This window comes from Emydura macquarii, unplaced genomic scaffold, assembly GCF_026122565.2.
Source record: "Emydura macquarii macquarii isolate MOO-44397 ecotype Brisbane River unplaced genomic scaffold, CSIRO-AGI_Emac_v2 contig_318, whole genome shotgun sequence".
NCBI lineage: Eukaryota > Metazoa > Chordata > Testudines > Chelidae > Emydura > Emydura macquarii.
This window is the reverse complement of record NW_027130455.1, coordinates 1765331-1784470: the sequence shown is the minus strand read 5'-3', so window position 1 is coordinate 1784470 and position 19140 is coordinate 1765331. Positions and strand designations below refer to the sequence as shown.

At 39.8% G+C, this 19140-nt stretch overlaps 1 protein-coding gene across 3 annotated transcripts in view; it reads right to left on the bottom strand.

Moving 5' to 3' along the window:
* The window catches only part of PDGFD (platelet derived growth factor D), a 175448-nt gene that overhangs the window by 43182 nt on the left and 113126 nt on the right, over positions 1 to 19140 (bottom strand). The gene's annotated exons all lie outside the window — the stretch shown is intronic.

Genomic DNA, 19140 nt, shown 5'->3' with positions numbered 1-19140 from the left:
ACAAACACAAAGCTATTTCTTTCTTTCTGATTGAATTTGAGCTCCCAGTCCCAAGCTACAGGGCCCTGAATGGACTTGGTCCAGCCTCAGTCAAAGATTGTCTATCCATCCACAAACCACCAAGACAACCACATTCCACAGATATGATACAGCCAGATAAACCCATGATGATACTCTCAGATTTAAGGAACAGGGAAAGAATCACAGAGGTGGTGGGAACAAGAGATCAAAGAGGGCCTGAGCCTAACATATCTGAACATAAGACTCACCCCTCTAATAAGCCCCTCTCCCAGAACAGTCATCTCCTGCCATGACCATTCTAAGAGAGAAGGTAAGGGAAGAGAGAGAAGAAAAGAGAAAAGAAAAAAAATAAGGAAAAAAGAATGGAACATGGAAAGGCAGAAAAAGTTGAGCCCTGTTTGTGGTTAGATGCCAGAATGATGAATGTCTTAGACATGTCATGAGACTGACTGTGAAGAATTATGATATCAGAATTGTGATATCAGAGATGATTTTGCTGAGTCTTTTGAGATTAGCTCAGGCAGGTCCAATCAGTTCTAGTCTGAGTATAAAAGAAGTTGGAGCATTTTACTACGACATAAGGAACTAAGGATTAGGACAAAGGAGGCCCTACAGGGAAAACCCTTGAAACAGCGAACCATGAGGAAAAAAAGTTTTAAATTCTGTTAATATTTAAGTGAATAAAGGCAAACCCATGGAAAGAGGTAAATTTAAGGTGGGAGTTTCACCTGTTTACAAACAGGCAGATCAGATTATAGAAGAACTTTCCTGCAGCCAGATTCTCACACCAGACGCTTACACCTAGTAAATACTAATATTCCAGGCACAAGTTATGGCAAGACAAAGTTTTACTCCTTCCCACCCCCATAACGGGCTTGCTGATATGCTTACAGAAGAGTGAACCCTGCAATCATCACATATTATAAAGTAAGTGACAGATATTTTAAATGGCATCATAAAAGAATGGAAAGAACAGTGTCATATCACGCAAGAAATGTTAGAAAAGCCATAACTCCATTAAAGAAACATTGTGATAAATACTCACACTTGTGTACTTGGGCTGTTTCATGATACTTTTTCAGGAAGTATTGTAGCACACAGCAACTTGGGTTTTAAAGATGAATAGAAATGACACAGGCATAAATTACAAGATGCCTGTAAATTTGCTTACTTACCATAATTTCAATTCATCACGTAATGTGTTTTCACTTTCCAACCATTGCAGTGTTTATTAATAGCTGTTCTAGGGGTGTCTAAGGATATCTACTTTTATACAATAAGACATTGTTCAGAACAGAGAAGTTCTATTACCTCTGTATACAGTATTGATAAGACCACTTCTCTGTCCTGTTCTGTGAGCCACACTTTAAACAAGATGCTGAAAAATTACAGAGGTTCAGAGAAGAGCTAGAAGACTAGTTTGTCATCTGGAAACCATGCCTTGCAATGTAAAACTAAAGGAGGTCAGTGCTGGGTGTTGGAACACCCCGGTCCCTCCTATTCACTGCCTGTGGCACATCATAGTCTAGAATACTTTGGTCTAATTTCAGTTGTTGGGTTCAGTGTGTGGGTGCTGGGTGGTTGTTGGTGGCCTGTGATATACAGGAGGTCGGATTAGATGATCTGATTATTCTTTCTGGCCTTAAATGCTATGACTCTGTGACTCTTTGGGGAAGGATAAGTGGTGACTTGATCACGAGCTATAATTATCTATACAAGGGGATATCTGATACTAGAAGGCTCTTTCCTGAAGCTTACAAATACGTAACAAGATCAAGCAGTTGTAAACTGAAGTCAGCAAACTTTGAATGGGAAATAAAATATATATTTTAATAGCCAGGGTAATTAACCACTAGAACAGATTACCAGAGGATGTGGTAAATTCTTTGCTTGCAATCTTTAAATCATATTTCAGATGCCTTTCTCAAATACTACACTCTAGTTAAACCACAAGTTATAGACTTGATGCAGGCATCACTGGGTGAAATTCCATAGCTTGTGTTATGCAGGAGGACAGGACTGATTGAATGATCAAAAGTCTCTGTGGCCTCAAACTCCTTGATTCTATGACTGAGTTTGTTGCCTGCCCACATTTTCAAACAAGCCTCAACCTGGACTCTAAAATTAGACCTGCCATTCTGCAACTGCAGATCACCTACAGGAGTAAGTAACAGAACGGATGTACATACTACCTGATTTGCAGCAGGCTTCCCAGAATTTGGAAGTTAAATGACTGATTTAGGGCCTAATACAAAGCCCACTGATGTCACTGGACTTTGCATCAAGACAATAAAGTTACAGGTACATATTTTTAAAACCCTTTTTATCACCCCTTTAAAAGTATAATGGCATATTCTACGGGACGTTCCATTATAAAATATATCTGTCCAGAGAAAGTGTCATAATGTATGGCTACCCAAACACTCTGGTTGAATGAGTACTATTGAGTGTTTTATAATGCTAGAAAGAAGGTTATTGATAGGGACGGTTGATAGAATCATTTCAGATATTGCTGCACTCATTAGCAACAGCAGCAATAAAAATAAGCGGTAAACATTTGAAAGGCAGGAAGGGGATACTAAGACTTCCTTTCGTTGATTGCTCCCATTGGCAGAGAAAAACAGCTGGTTAGCATTATGGAATTGGTACCTCAAGATTGGCAATGTTAGGAAAAGTGGAAAAGTTCTATAGAATTTAATAGGGATGAACCCAATAGAGTTCTACAGAAAATACTCTAAAACCCTACTGAATGTAATGGAAATGATATCCTTTCTAAAAGTCTTCTTAAACCATCCTATAGAATTCTATATATTCTTATTCACAGAGAAGTTTATTGGACAGTTCAAAAACCTATATAAAGGATATCATTTTTCATTCAATTCTACAGCACAGTCCTAAAAGAATATGCTATTTAAGAAATCACTACAATGGAGTCAATATTACAAAAGGCTCGAACACACAGAACTACCTGACCCCAAAACTGATATTATTACTCTTGCCCTTTAAGACTGACATACACTGAGTTCCTGAAGCCCAGCTGCCACTAGATATCAGTAGCTATAATCCGTTATAGCTATGTTAATACAAGTGTGCAACGACATACAGAATTACTTCTGATCTGTTCTGACATAATCACTTTTTATAGTAGGATAGTAAGTCTGATATTCCAAACTCTATAGAAGAAGGCTAAAGTTTCAGATATAATTATGATCTAGCTCAATCTCAGCTTGATGTGTCTATTTATGAAAAGCATAAATACCGAAGAAAAAGATTTCTAATACCAGGTCTGACTGGTCAATAATCCTCTTATTCCTTCCCCTGTTATTGGAATAAGGGTGATGGGGTGACAGGTATAGGTACATTATAAGAAAGCCCAAGACACATCACATTGACATTTAAATGAACCACCTTAAAAGGAAGATAACGTTTTATCCCATATAAGGCAACAGCTATGCCTTTGAAAAACAAGATGCTGTTGAGTTTCCCCATCAGATGCATGCAGCATTGTGAGAGGCACAAGAATCTTTACTGGTATGATCTACAAAGTGTGCATTAGGTTTAATTATTTTCAGTTTATAAAATATAACGACCTGTTTGCTGACATCAAGCACTTGAGTGTAGGCCACAAAGTTAAATGATTGCTAACAAAATGTAAAGCAACAGCATTAAATGTAAATTTTCATCTGTCACTCTGAGGTCATCTTTAAACGAGCCGCAGATTTCAGCACTACACTGTGCATTGTGCTGAAGGGATGTTTAGTGGCATGAGTTCTGCTGCAGGAGTTCAAAGCTGTGTACTAACAGTAGTGGAAAAGGTGGCTTTGTAATACCAATTCTCCCAGATTGAAAACACTGATCCCCCAGGACTCTGAATTTCATGCTTAATGCAGAATCCAATGCCCTTGAGTGAGAGTGTTCTTGTGGGTTCTGTCGTGCTGACTCACGGTGTTTGAGGCAGCTTCCTCAGTAATAGGAGAACCTGCCCTAAGCAAAACATAACAAAAACAAACACAAAAAAGCTGACACTGCACTAGCCCTACAGTACCCAGGTGGGCAAAGAAGTCCTTCAAATTAACACAGAGCAGTGACAGCATGTGTAGTTAAGCTGGTGTTCCCTTGGTGTGTGACTGATTCCAAAGGGTGCCCATACTGAGTGGTCCTGTAAATGGGTTTATGCAGGGGGGAAAAAATTAAAGGAGGACAAAACACTTAGGAAACAGATTTTTTTTTCCATGCGCCTTTGTTTATAGGAAATTTAAGCACACTGCACATATTGTGGAAAATAAAACATAAAAATCATTTACAAATATGAGATATGTATATTAATATTCCAAATGTCCTGTTTTCTTATTAGGATGATTTATTAAGTGCTCTGATGTGCTCAGTAAACGCTCAGATGAGATTTGGCTGAAACACGAGGGGGGAAAAATGCTCTAACTGAAGCTAAGCTGATTTAGCTCTAATGCTGCAATACAACATAAAAAAGTACCAGTGAGGGACATTAGCTGCTCCAACAGCAATCCCAGCTATTGATTTCTTTTGAAGGTTCCATTTGTTTTGAGTTGACTCCCAGGAGATTCCATTTAATTTTGCAGTAAACATGCCTCAGAATCATGTGTCATGTTCAGAAGGATAATGCAAAGCAAAACACTTTATTCAGCCTCCCACTTTGACTGGGAGACATTCCCCTTTTAAGGACAACTAAAAATGCTAGATAAACTTTCTAAGATGACAACAATAGAAAAAAAGAAAACAACCAGAAACCCCAAGAACCACAACTCTGCAGAATATAAGCAACATCTTCTGCCAGTTTTTCAGTTTACTGATGGGATCAAAAGCTGCTGATTTATTGCAAACAGTGAAGAATATTGCTTATCTGGATTATTTTAACCTGATCTCAGCCTAATAATTAGAGAAGGAAAAAAAACAACTTATTTAGAGTTAGTTTTCAGAACCAGTTATATGTGTTTCCACAAATTATTGCTCATGTTTAAAGAGATACAAGCAACTTAAAATTTTTACCCATTATTGTTACAAGTAACACTTACAATTCCTATAACTGATACAGACTAGATAGAAACAACAACTTTTTCCATATTCTTTTCAATTTGTTTACAAGATTCCATTTTAAAAAATGTGAATGGAGAAAAATAATCAGAACCAAATACTGTACTCAATGGCAGGGGGAAACTCAAAGAACAAAATGCCAAATGAAGCCTGGGAGTGATAACAGAGGAAAAACTTGATACTAGTTTGCAGTGTGATACAGTGGCACAAAAAGGCAAAGTGATTCTGGGCTGCATACACACAGATATCACATCATGGACCAGGGAAGTGATAGCTCCTCTCTCTGCAGCACTAAGGATACCATATTGTCCTATCAGGAGCTCCAAGAGGTATTATGGCGCTGAAGTACCACATCCCACAGAGCAAGTAGGCATACTGGGGGAGCACAGCTGTTATTACACACCCCATAAGAGGCATGGGGCATGCCCTCCCCTTTGTGGTGCAGGGATGGGTGGAGTCACGTCTCTGTCTCCATCCATCTGCCCTGGATGTGCTGGAGGGAAGCAGTCACTGTGCTCAGGTGAGTGCAAGTTCTACCATTGTGGCTGTCCCTGCATGGAGATTAAAGGGAGGAAACATGGTGAGGAGGTTCTCTACACCTTCAGGCAGCAGCCTTTCACTATCTAGCCCTAAGTTTTGAGTCTTTACTGAGCACCTGTCAGTGACTTTAACTAAAGAAGGCTGTTGCTGGTCATTTTTGTTTTTAACCTTGATTTGCTTTAATGTAACTTACCTTTCCCACCCCCTTCTTAGTTCAGGACGAGAAGCTCTTGTAAATAGCCAAGGCTGAAGCAGAACACCTACATTTGTGCAAGCTCATGGATAGCAGGGAGTGAGCAAAATAAGAACTTTCTATGTTTTTTATCTATTCCTTAACACACCTGGAAAATGTCCCTGAACCAGTCCTGAGCCAGCAGCGCAAGCTTCGAAAGCTGCTGCTAAGATGAAAAGGCAGAGAGTTTACTTTCACACATTTGTGATGGAGATAAATTACATATAAGGGGAATGGAGTATCCTATTTTTTGCTGCCTTGTATTACCTGACCTGAGTGTCTTTTCTTCTGAGGGTTTTAGTAATGCTGATTTTTCCTTATGAGCTCATGTGTTTATAGAAAAGGAAGTCGATGTCATAAACTAAAACATGATGGCTAGGCGCTGGCTATCTGACTGTAATTCACATACGTAACATGATTATGCAGGGCCTTGCTTACAGGACAGGAGGCATTCAGTTACAACAGCGTATACTACACTACACATTCTGATAGCTCCTAAAGCATTCACAAACAAGGAACTTTCCTTCACCCAGGTGCAAAAATTCCACATTATCTGTAAGAGCAGCAATACAATCCCAGTGCGGCTAAACAGCAGGAGATACAGATATAGTATTTATACCACAGCCATAATGTTGTTTATTGCTATGTAGTAGGGATTTCCAGCAGCATATTATCATTATTTGCAGGTTTTTGAGAATGCCGTAGAATCCACACTCTACATTCTGAGCTGCTGTGATCATATTGGCCAACGTTTTCAAAATTGTAGTGTTTAAATTTTATGGCCAGATCTTGGCAGTGGTCTTGACCAGACATTGTTGGTACAAAAGGCTACAATCCAGACCCAGTGGCTCCCAACCTTCTTTGGCTCAAGGGCCACAAATATCATTTTTACAACCCTGAAGGGCGACCCATTTATCAACTCATAAAAAATGTATTGACACACACAGCATTAAGGACTACAAATCACTGCATATTTAAAGTAAACATTTTGATGCTACTGTGCTCATTGTTACATTCACTATTTTACACCTACAAATTACTCACAGTATGTCACACACCCACAGACAAAGCACTAGTGTAGATGAGTGACTGTCACTACACACTGTAGCACGTGGCCTGGCAGCTAAGTCGCGGTGGGTAGCCTGCTAAGTGAAGGCCAAAGTGTAAGGCACTGATTTTTAGAGTCGCTTTGCTCTCTGCTGGAGCCAGGGGAGGGGAGCGCTGATCTCCCATCTGCTTGGCTGCAGCAGGGAGCCTGCACCGGTCTTGTAGCCCCGAGGCAACGTGCTCTGGCTGGGTCCTTAGGCAGCAGCTCCTTTCTGCAGTCAGTAGGAGGGGAGTGACAGGCCATTTTGAAAGACCCCGTGGGCCACTTTTGACCCCCGGGCCACAGGTTGGGAACCACTGATCCAGACCCACTCCAAAAGATTTTGGGAAATCCTTATGCCTGAGTTTGGTGTCACAGAAGGTGACTTTCAGGTGCTTCTTTTCACATTGGTTGCTGATGTAGAACACAGAGACAGCTATTGTTGAGAGCTCAGCCAGAATCACCATAACTAATAGCATTCCTTCAGTATTTTCAGATCTCCTGAGAGGATGCATTCTGCTTGGGTGAAGGTGCTCCCTTGGATGGCAAGCATGGGATCATTTGCATGTCCAGATTCCTGTGACTGTGACATGCATGTCATTGATATAAATAGTAAAGAGAAATGGTGCCAAGATGGATCCCTGTGGGAATCTGTTTTTCAGTGGATGATGTCTGCTGATCTGCTCATTATATATACATGAAACATGTGGGTGGTAAGCATAACTGTCAGCAGGTGCAATCCCGCTCTACAGCACACTGTTTTTGACACTTTCAGAAGCAGGTAATCCTGCCAAACCATATTGAGGGCAGAGGACAGATCCAGAAAGGCAGTCGCTGTTTTGAGCCCACGTTGATAGCTAGATTCAATATGGATCGTCAGCGTGATTACCTGATTGCAGATGCTTCATCCTGATCTGAACTTGAACTGCTCTTTATAGATGTCATACTCAAAGGTGAGTGTAAGTCTTTGGGGTAGCATCCCAAAATAAGCAGGATCAGTTGGGGAGCAGATACTCCTTGCAGAAAGCCACCTTGGCCTACTCTTCTCAGCAGTTGCATATTGCAGGCCCTTATGGGCAGGTATCGTACATATGAAACTTGTCAACATGCAATTGAACGCTGCTCTGAGAACTGACACAGGAGTACTGAAGTTAACACCAACAGTCGGGCTCCACATCTTTGTGCATATTTTATCATCATCCCTCCAAAGACAAGCAGCAGTAATATAAGAATTTGTAATAACATAGCATTTTAATAAACCTAGACTTGCCCATCTACAAAGATCTTCAAGTCCTCCAAAGATACTGTTGTAAGTCCAGGAACTCCTTCTGGTTAGCTCTCAAAACCTCAGGACTTTCATCAAAAGACAAGTGGCAGACACTGTGGGAAAACAGTGGGGCCAAGAATCAAGACCTGATTAGGGATCCTAAAGACCAACCGCTTGGCTTCAGCATGACACGTAAGATATGGATCACAGCAAATAGCATCTGAACCTCCCATGGGCATTGCAATTACCTCCTACACAAATGGGAATTGAAAGAGCCTGTTATATGAATATGGAGAAGATATCCCAACCATGGAAAATCCAGTGAACCTCTGCTCTCTCTGATACTTCTCTGGAGGGACAGCGTTGATTCATTTCATGTCACTGGAAGAAATGGAGAGGATGGAAGCTTGTATGTCGACCATTAACATTGCTTTTCAAGTTGCCATAGAAAAGAGGAATAGGCCAGACAATTGGTGAAAATTTGCATGGCTCCAGTGAAGACAGCAGAGCTATTCTAATTTACCCCAGCAGATCTGACCTTACATTTCAAGACTATTTTCACAAGGTAAAGGGCTAGAGACTATTATTTTTATTTTAACTTTGAAAAAAGAAAGATGAGATTCTCCTTTAGAAGAATAAGATGTTAAATGGGTCCCCCCGATCATCAATGGTATTAACTCTGTCATTCAGGATGATGGCAGAGAGTGGAGAAAGAATAACTAAGGCCCAGATCCACAAAGGTATACAGTCTCTTAACTTCCTTTGGACCCTGTAGAAACAACGAGAGTTCTGTAGCACTTTAAAGACTAACAAATTTAATTTCTGCAGGCATAAGCTTTCGTGGGCTGTAACCCACTTCGTCAGATGTCCATCTGGGCCTAAGGGATTAACCTCCACATAAGAAGCTTTTGTAGAATTGAATGACGCCAACTGCAACATGGACATACATGCAATAAATCCAACAATCAGGACCCAGGCACTTCTCCACTAGGGCCCCAATCCTAGAAACATAAGACTACTCACAGGAATAAAGTGAAGCATGTGTTTGTTTGCAGGCACGGGGCCTACTTGGGGGAAGTGATATGCCCTTGTGCATGGAGTCAAGGGTGTGAAAAGAGAGAAATGGTATATAATAGACGTTGGTCAGTAGCAACATATCAGTACCTTTTGGTTAAGTTGCTCCTAAGTGGCTGTTGCTGTTATGGGCAGTGTCGTCTGACCAAAGGCAGCCTGCTTTTTCTGATACATAAAACATCTACAGTGCACGCTAATGATCTATAATTGTAACTATGTGATGTATGTTTATTATTATTGCTACAGCACTACATTAGTATACCTACTGTACACTTTAAACATGTGCACTCTTTTGCATTTGTAGCCTACTGCCGTATTATATCAGGAAAGCGGCATTAATGGAGTCAGTTATAACAGTTCCATTAAGATGAATGAATCTTGTTTGCAAAGGCATCCCTAGGCCATAGAAGAAAGAGATAGCCATCCACATCCACATTTGATACTGCTGAATAACAACGTGTACATAGACTCCTCAGCTCTAAACAAAAACATTTTTAGGCCCTGATCCTGCAAGTGACTTTTGTATGGGCCTGCTCCTGGGCCTGCTCCTGTGCAGAGTCACTTACCGGAGCAAGGCTTTAATTATTTAACCAGTCCCAGTTCTTCTCATGGACAATGAGAATATAGCTCGGACAAACGGGATTGTGATTTTGCTGGAGTTACAAAATGAGTGGATTTGAAAGAAGAATAGGAAAAGTGATACATCTCTGTTTTAGCAGAGCGTCTGTAACAGTATCTCATAAAATCTTACTTTCAAAATTAATTCAATTCAGCCTGGATAGAAACACTGTCATGTGAATTCAAAAGCAGATGAGGGACTGCTTACAAACGGTTATCACAAACAGCAAGGCATTCAGCTGTGAGGCGGTATCTAATGGAGTAGCACAGGGATCTGTGGTAGGTAAGGTATGATTTCATTTAGACAGAAATTTTCTGACTCGCTTTTTTTATTGGAGAAGATGGAGTAAAAGAAGTACAAGAACAACATTTTCAGATTACATTACACTGGGAGGAGCTGTGAACACCACTGAGGACATAGAGAGATTAAAAAGATGGTCAGAAATAACACAATAAAATTCACCCTGGAAAGATGCAAAGTAATACATCCTAGTCTCAGACATCCCAAGGGAAAAGAAACCTGGAAGCTTTAGGGCTGAAAGAGACTGAGGGCAGGTCCATACAGCCCTGCGGTTTAGAGTAACGGGGTGTGAATATCACCAAAGTGCTACGCTGTAACTCCCCTGTGTGGACATTGTGGGCACAAACTTAAAGATCCAGAGTTCGTACTAGGTAGTTCTCTTCCAAGAGGACCATTAAGATTGTGCCTGCATTGCAATTCACACCCTTTTAGTGCTAACTGTGGGGCAGAGTTGACATGCCCTTAGAGCCCGTGCTGCTGTGTTTTCATTGCTATTTTTTGCCACTCTAGCTAGATTAAAGATGACCTGGGTTTGTTTACCCAAGCTGTAAACACACCTCTGAATGCAGTGTAGACAGTCCCTCAAATGGCAGAGGAGAGCAATTTAGACAGGTGTGTCCAGTGTTTTATGGCTGTTGAAAGGGTCAGTGTAATTGTGAGCTGAATATGCAGAAGCAGAGGCAATAATGTCTCCCTACACAGAGCCAGTGTGATCTCACTTGAATCTTTGGATTCAGCTCACCTCACTACTAAAAAGCCATTGGAATGGGGTGGGAGGAATAGTTGGGGAGTTCAGAGAACAGCAAAAAAAATGGTGAGGAGGTGGTAGGGACGGACATATGTGCAAAAATTAAACGCTAAATATGGACATTATTGCTTGACTAAGAGATAACTAAGGGGTTGGGGGCAGGAAGACATTCTACAAAAAGGATGTAAACACGAATGAGAAAAAGAGAGTTCTTTATCATAATGAAAGGAGGTATAACAGGAAGGAATGGGATGACATTAAGAAAGGGAAAATTAAGGCGGACTATCAAGATGAAAATACTTTCTGACAGTATGATTTATTAGTCTGTGTCTTCATCTCCTGATGGAGAACTGATGGATGCCCCACTACTTGGCATATTGGATGAAACACTAGCAAATGTACAATAAAGAAAGGCCATTCCTGCACTTGGAGAAAGAGGGACTAGATGACCTGAAAGCTTTTACAAATCGTTAGATTTTACTACCATCCACAGCTGTGCTATAAGTGAATGACAAAACACAAAAACTTAGTTTCATGATTCTTAAAACAAGGTCAATTATTTAATCAAAGGCTATAAGTATTTTTGAGTGGTTATGGCTGTTACAACAAATAAGGCAATAATTTATTCTCCAAACAATGTATTCTGAAACCATTATACCCACATTTTACCTAGTGCAGAGATGTTTTTCTGCATTCCAAAGAATGACAACACACCGCTTTGTAACAATTCTGAGCATGAAATGGACATTGCAGTACAGGCCTGGGATAAACTCTCTAGAAATCTGTGTCAGCCTTTATAAGGAACATTGACATGTGGTGGACTAAATAATGTTGGTGTAATTCTAAACTGGAAGTTGAGCCTCAAAGACCCACCTCTCTGCAAGACTGGAAAGACACATAGATCTTGTTTTAATTTAAAAAACATCAATAACCTAGCCTGCTGTGAAGAGTTTTCACAAGTTTTTCAGTATGGTTTTAAAGGGACATTTGGGGTCCAACATATGTCTAAATTCACCAGTCATCTCCTGCAGAAATCTGTCAAGCAGAACTAACCTTAAAGCAGATTGAGTTCCCTCCTTCTCTGTACAGAATCTACATAGGGCTAGATTCATGAAGGGACTTAGGCAACTACCTGTCACTGTAGGCATCTAAATCCCAAATTTTCACACAGATTCGAACAGGGATCTGCCATCTCTAACCACTGGGCTATGGGGTATTTGGATGTGGGCCTCCCTCACTCTCTCCTGTGGCAGCTGTTAAACTACGACTAAGTAATTAGAGAGTTATTGGGCCAAAGAGAGAGCACACATAGGTGTAAGAAAGACTGTATAGCTTGGTGGTTAGCACCCGCACCCAGGATCCAATCCCCCCTGCTCCATGACTTTTTATTTATCCAGATTCACACATTGTATTCACACACAGTATTCACACACAGTATTCACAAACACTGGTCTCCCCACTCCCTATTGTGTCTCGTTACTAACATGATTGTAAATTCTTTGAGGCAGGTGCTGCCTTTTTAGTTTTTAGTCCCCAATCTTGGATAAGGCCTCTGGGAAATACTGCGAGAAATAATAAATACTTTTATTTTGAATGTTTCTTAGATGCCAATGTACATGATGTAAACTCTTGGTGTGAATTAGCCCTTCCTCTATTTTCCTGTTTGTGACTATAAGTTACCTTGATCTTTTAGAAAAGCAGGCATTTCTCTGTCACTTTTAAAATCACGTAAGCAATAGACTTCCTAGTTAATTATCACAACATGTAGGTGCTACCCTGGTTCTGTAAAATCTAAAGCAGTTAATGTATCTTATTGACCCATTCCTTTAAAGAGTTGCTACATTCTACTATTTAGCAATGGACAGTACTTGAGCTGATAACTAATGTTTGTCTAAGCTTTGTATGATGCAAAGTTCTGGTATATAGTAAATGCTAAATATTATTACCATCATGCATCTGAATTCTTGCCAGACCTTTACCCAGAATCTTATAGTGCTGTGAATTCACTCGGCTCCTAACCATACATGCTGCCTTACCTAGCTTTAACCCAGTAAAGAAGACTTTCAACAGGAATCTGACCCTGTTAGGATTATTGCGATGGGAAAACAGGTAGGTGATACTGTACTGTAAGTGAGTCAAATGTGAACTAAGCAGTCAAAGCATCAGGAAATGATGAAAGGAAAGGGCCCTTTCTCCGCTACTCTGTTCCGTCAATAATGGAGTCATCCTGTGCACACACACTGTGCAGCTGGGAAAACACAGATGCAAACACTGCCTCTTCACCACCTTTGACATGCTCAAAAACCCAGCCCACCTACTTCCAATCAGGTAAAGTTCTTGCCAGGAAACCTGAACTTCTATATTGCTATAATTCACTGAATCTAGGACTGCAGGAATAAGCATCAAAGAGGATTCCGCTTCTGCAGAATGTTGCTGACTGCTTCTTCATGGCCCATGCCACTCCAAGTACATCATCCTTGAACTCTACTGACTCCAGTCTACTTCTGATGCCTGTGTGAGGCCTTAATCCTGATCTTCCAGGCCATCATCAAATCAAGAATTCACATCTATGGCCCCAACTCCATCTATAGTTCACCAAGACAGCTGCATGTCCCTGGAATGATGCTGCTGAAGAAGCACACGAGCTGGACACAAATCATCCTCAACCAAAGAGGATTTAGCTGTGGAATGAGCTGCCCAAATAGGACACACTAATTCAGAGCATGGCCACTCCTTGCTGCAAAATCCTCCACTCAGAGGAGCTTTCCCAACAGAACCAAAACAATGTGGTAGAGGAAGAAGAAAACAGAAGACTCCATATATATTCCAAGCTGAACCTCCTACGCTGATGAGAGAAGGAGAACTGAAGACTAATGTCGTCCACTAGTGATTTTGCCAAGCAGATCTAGTTTACATGGGAAGCACTTAGATACTACGGTGACGGAGCTATAAAAAATTGACAGTCAGGCAGACTTTCCTCTCTTCTTTACCCCAAGGGTTGGTTTTACACATAATATAGTGCTAGGCTATCCTCCACTGCCCGACTGTCCAGGGTCAGGAGGAGCACCAATGCACTGCTGGTGACTGGCAGCATTCTTGAAGTGGGGGTACCACTAACAGAGCAGACTCTTGAAACAGTGCAAGGGACAGCTTGACCAGAGGTGACAGGGATGACCAGGCTGGAGGCGCTCAGTAGCCCAGGCAGACACTAGGGGCCTATGCCTACAGCCAAGCTGTTTCTTTCTTAGTCCATAATTCATAAATCAGGGTAACTGGGTGAAATTTTATGGCCTGTGATATACAGGAGGTCAGACTACATGAAGTAGCGGTCCCTTCTGGCCTTAAACTCTATCAATCTATGAATTTCTTTCCATCCCTCCTGCCAAAACCCTAGTCGAGACCTTGGACGCCGCTCACGCATCTGACTCCAGCCACTTTATCTTGGTTACACAGCTCTCACTTTTGCTTCCTTTGCCCAATTCTTTTGTGCTTTCTCCTGTGCTGCTTTATGCTTCTGAAAGGTTCTCCTTGGTCCTATATGCCATACAACTTCCCCCTCTTCATAACACTCCTGTGAAGCAAGTATTATATCCATCCGATAAACTGAGGAATGGACTTTAGAATTGCAGAGTCCCAGCCCTCAGCACCAATGAAGAGAAAACCCCCTTCCTGTACAAGAGGTAGAAGTTACCCAATTTCGATGCAAATGTTAACTATGTGAGCGGTGTGTTTCTTTTAACATGCAAACACAGATTTGTAAACCTTTTCCTTGTCCGAAATTTATTCTTTGCTTTTCATGAGACCACTTACTATTTTTAATGCTTCTTTTTAATGTTACAATTGCTCCTAAACAAAACGACCACATATAATCTCCCAAATCCTTTGTTTACATATGAATGGGGAAGGAATTTTAAAGCTTTTGGGTCAGCCTTATGTACTTAAAAAGAGCATCATTTCTCCCCCCCCTTTATCCTCTAGAAAGATGATTCCATTGTTGGCAATTTTATACGAGGGTGATGCGCTCTAGAGAAGAACACAGCAGTTGGTTGTCTGCCAGCTTCTCAAGTAAATAGAATTTCATTGCATGACATATTAGGTTTTTGTGTACAGTGTTTATGAAAATACCCATCCTGTCTAGCATACACAGGAAATCAAAACTTAATCAGTGAAAAATGATCAGGAGAGTGACTGATAAGTGTGCGTGCGTAATATTTATACACACACACACACATATATATATCTCACATCCCTGTAGTGTGATTTATCTCATTCCTGATCATTTCATTAACAAAACCAAAATCATTCACCTGTCCCTCCCCTCCCCAAATCTACTGAGATTCCTTCTTTGGAGTTTAAAAGCATTGAAAATATTTGCACATTGTTATCATATATATTTTCACACGCAACACATTATATAGGTTTCCAATGAAGTGTCTGTCGTGCAAAAGAAAAAGTAACAACTTAAACAAAAGCATAGAAACAAAGATCCACAGCCATACACAGAAATTGGTTCAATTTGCATTTGATCTGATGAAATTCTGTTAGCTGTGATATACAGGAGGTCAGGCTAGAGGGATCTAATTGTCTCTTCTGGGTTTAAAATCTCTGAATCTGTATTTGCACTGCTGTCCAACTAAGAAAAGGGAATTGTTTTGCTTTCATATTCAACATTTTAAGGAAGTTGTTGTTGATGACAGTTATTACTACTTTAATTAAAAACCTTGTGGCCTGATCCTGCAATCGTTCTTTGTATGCTTAGATCCCTGGAAATCAATGTGACTAGTCACTTGACAAAGGGCCATTTGTGTGAGTAGGAGTAGCAGGATCAGGATCTTGTTCTGTTGTCTAAATATACAGAGTTTGTTGGTGTTTCTTTGCAAATTTTAATGGGATAGTAGTGTACAGTTTAAATCCAACATTTGGGCTGGATTTGTCTTCTAATCGGAGCTGGTCAAAAATATGACAAAAACTTTGATTAAGTTTCATGAACATGTCTGTGACTTTTCTTGCCATTTTTTGACGTGTGTTATTTCTAGATAATCAGACAGGGAGTGTCTATCTTTTATTAATAGAAAGAATATCATTCTCTATCAAATTCCACAGGATGGTTCAACAATTATCATTTATATTACATTCTATAGGACTCTTCCATAAAAGAAGTTTAATTTGAACCAAACCAAAATCACTTAGGATCTGGTGTAAGTGACGTCACAATCAGTTTTATACTGGTATAATTCCACAGACTTCAGTGGAGTTAATCCTCATTAGCAATGATGTACATCAGATTTGGTTTGCAATATTAGCCACAAAAATTAACACTGGAGCAAAACCCCTGTATGTTTGTGTTTCTTAAATGGTATTGCAAAGAAGAGTAGAACAAAAATAAAACTAAAAATGGAATTTGTTTGATGCCTTACATGGTTGACTTTTCTTTTTATTATACATTTTCTAACTTTCTTGGAACATTTGTTGCCAGTAATACTTAAAATCAAAATTCCCAGATATGCATTGCATTTAGAGGACAGTTAGGGTATGCAGTAACAATTATCATTGTAAACATGTAACGGATATACGCCTGTTGTAAAACAAACATGCCAAAAATAATGGCTTTAATTATCAACCAGAATTTAATATTTTCTAAGTGTCCCATTTAATCAAAATCAGATGCTGGATTGAGAATTTCAATTTAAAGCATCAACTTTTAATTTTGTTGGAGTTTGTTCATGAACTACTTCCTGATTATTACTTTGTACATTCATGATAGTATGTTTTTAAAATTCAGGGCCCTATTCTGCTCACATCCACAAGCGGTCCCATTGGCATGTATGAAAATACTTATGTAAGTGGGGATTTCTCATTTTAACTCCCTACATCATCACATTGTGCCTGATCTTGTGTACCTAGTGTTTACTGACCTCAATATAACTATGAGCCAGATCCTTCACTGGAAGTAGCTGTATTGAAGTTAAGACAGGTTTAGTGCTTCATTTTCAATGCAAACACTATACACTTACAGTCATTTAATTATACAAAATATGGGAGAAGGAGGTAACAAGGCTTCCCCAGAACTATACATGCACTTCAACATGGACAGGGGCATTTATATTTTAAAGGAAATATGTGGGGCAACTTCTCTCCCCCAAAACGTAAAAAATCCTTTTTAAAAACCAACCACACAGTGGAAAAAAAGAGCAAGGAAGGGAGATATTTCAAATAATTTTGCAGGCTAAATCCAGCTCATGGAGAACAGCTGGTATGGGTAATATATAGACTTGTTTGATGCTTGTGCTCTAAACCTATGGAGCTTGGAGTAAAGGGAGATTTTAGAAGAAAATAAAGGGAGAAATAGGTGCCTATGTTGAGCTGACAATTGCGCAGCTATAGTTTTGCAGTTTGAGCATTCATCATCTGTGCCCACAAACTGGGCCTTTACATGCCTAAGTACCTGTTCGTGTAAATAACTCATTTTGCAAGTGCATATGCATAGGTGCAACTTTGGTATCTGCATTTGAAGAAGCCTGTTTCTTGTTTATGGATATTTTTGTTTCTCTAAATAAGAAGAATGGAAGGAGAGGAAAGCTGGAATGTACTAGAAGAGGTGATAACAAACAGTTCTTTATTCTTGTTGAACAAACCCATTTTTTAACAGGCATTGCAGTGCCTCAGTCTGTGCCACATGCAGAGTGGTGAACTGACAAACAAACTTATATGCACCAGTTGAAGTGAATTTAACTAGTTCCATGAAGATTCATAGATTTCAAGGCCAGAAATCCTTTAAAGACTGGCACCATCCAGTCTTACCTGCATAATGCATAGAATTTCACCCAGCAATTCCTGCATCAAGACCAAAATATACAGTTAATCTGGTAAATGCTGTTTCACTTGCTTTGATTTGTTCTAAAGATTATTGGGATGAGCACAGTTCACTCAACAAACAGCGACCTCCGCCCACACCCTAAAACATCTATTTTAATTCTGGCTCTCTCTCTCTCTCTCTCTCTTTTTTTTTTTTTTTTTTTAAATAAAGTTGTATGCATTTGTTACCAGAAAGGTTTCCAGGAAAGTTCCAAAAATAGCCTAATGATGGAAATGGCTGTGCAGCAAAGAAAAGAACAATTTACATATCTTTTATTTAATCTGATATATCATACGTTTTGGCATGGTCCAATAATATTCTCTAGCTTGCTGCTTCCAAATACATGTTGAATTCAACCTTCAGGGGTCAGCAGTGTACAGTACAGCCACTGTATATACTCACTCCTGGGAGACTGTGAAGACTACCAACTAAGGGTTGAGTCTGTTGAATATTAATTCTATGGATCTTTGGTTGGACAATTCAAACAGAGGCTAAAGAAATTTCATCTTCATCCCATGACTACCACAAATCCCCGACAGATTTCTCTTCTGAGAAAACGAACATTTCATGTTAAGAGTGTGTTTGGAGAATATTCTCCCACATACACAAGCTAGACGGCAAAACATTCTGTTCACTCACTCTGGACTTTACACAAGTACAGCAACTACACTTTGAGCTTTCTAGTGCTGAATGTCCTCTGCTTTGAATATAAAGCACATTTTCTCAAAACCCAAGTATTCTATATGAGCTGTAAATGGTCACTATGTAAAGCTAGTTTATTGTAAGTTTTCTGGAAATATTAAATACACATGATGTGAAAGAGGCTGCTTCACTGCTTAAATGTTTATATGTTGTGATATTCCATGGACGGCAACAACATAAATGTTAGTCTTGCTAGATTACCTTCAAATTAAGCTCTGGATTCTGCCGTCCTTACTCACACGGAGTAGTGTTTTACTTCACGAGTAGGCCCAGTGATTTAAATGCAACGAAGCAGCATCTAGCTCTAAATTTGCAGCCTTAAATATGTCTTTACAATATATTTCCCATATCTAGGCATGGGATGGGCTCAATGTACAACAGCTTATACTCACACAAAAACCATTAGATGTGAAATGGCGTAAATACTGGATTTCTCCTAGTACAAATTTACTCTTATTGCTAACAGGAATAAGAAAGCCTGAATATGTAATACTGGATTGAATGAAAAAAAATCTGGATTGTCATGGATTTGAAAACATAATGATATCAGTGTAATAAATTACTGCCTGCCATTTCTTGCCTGATTGAAAAATTCACTTCTGTTAAGCTATATTGCATCAAAATGAT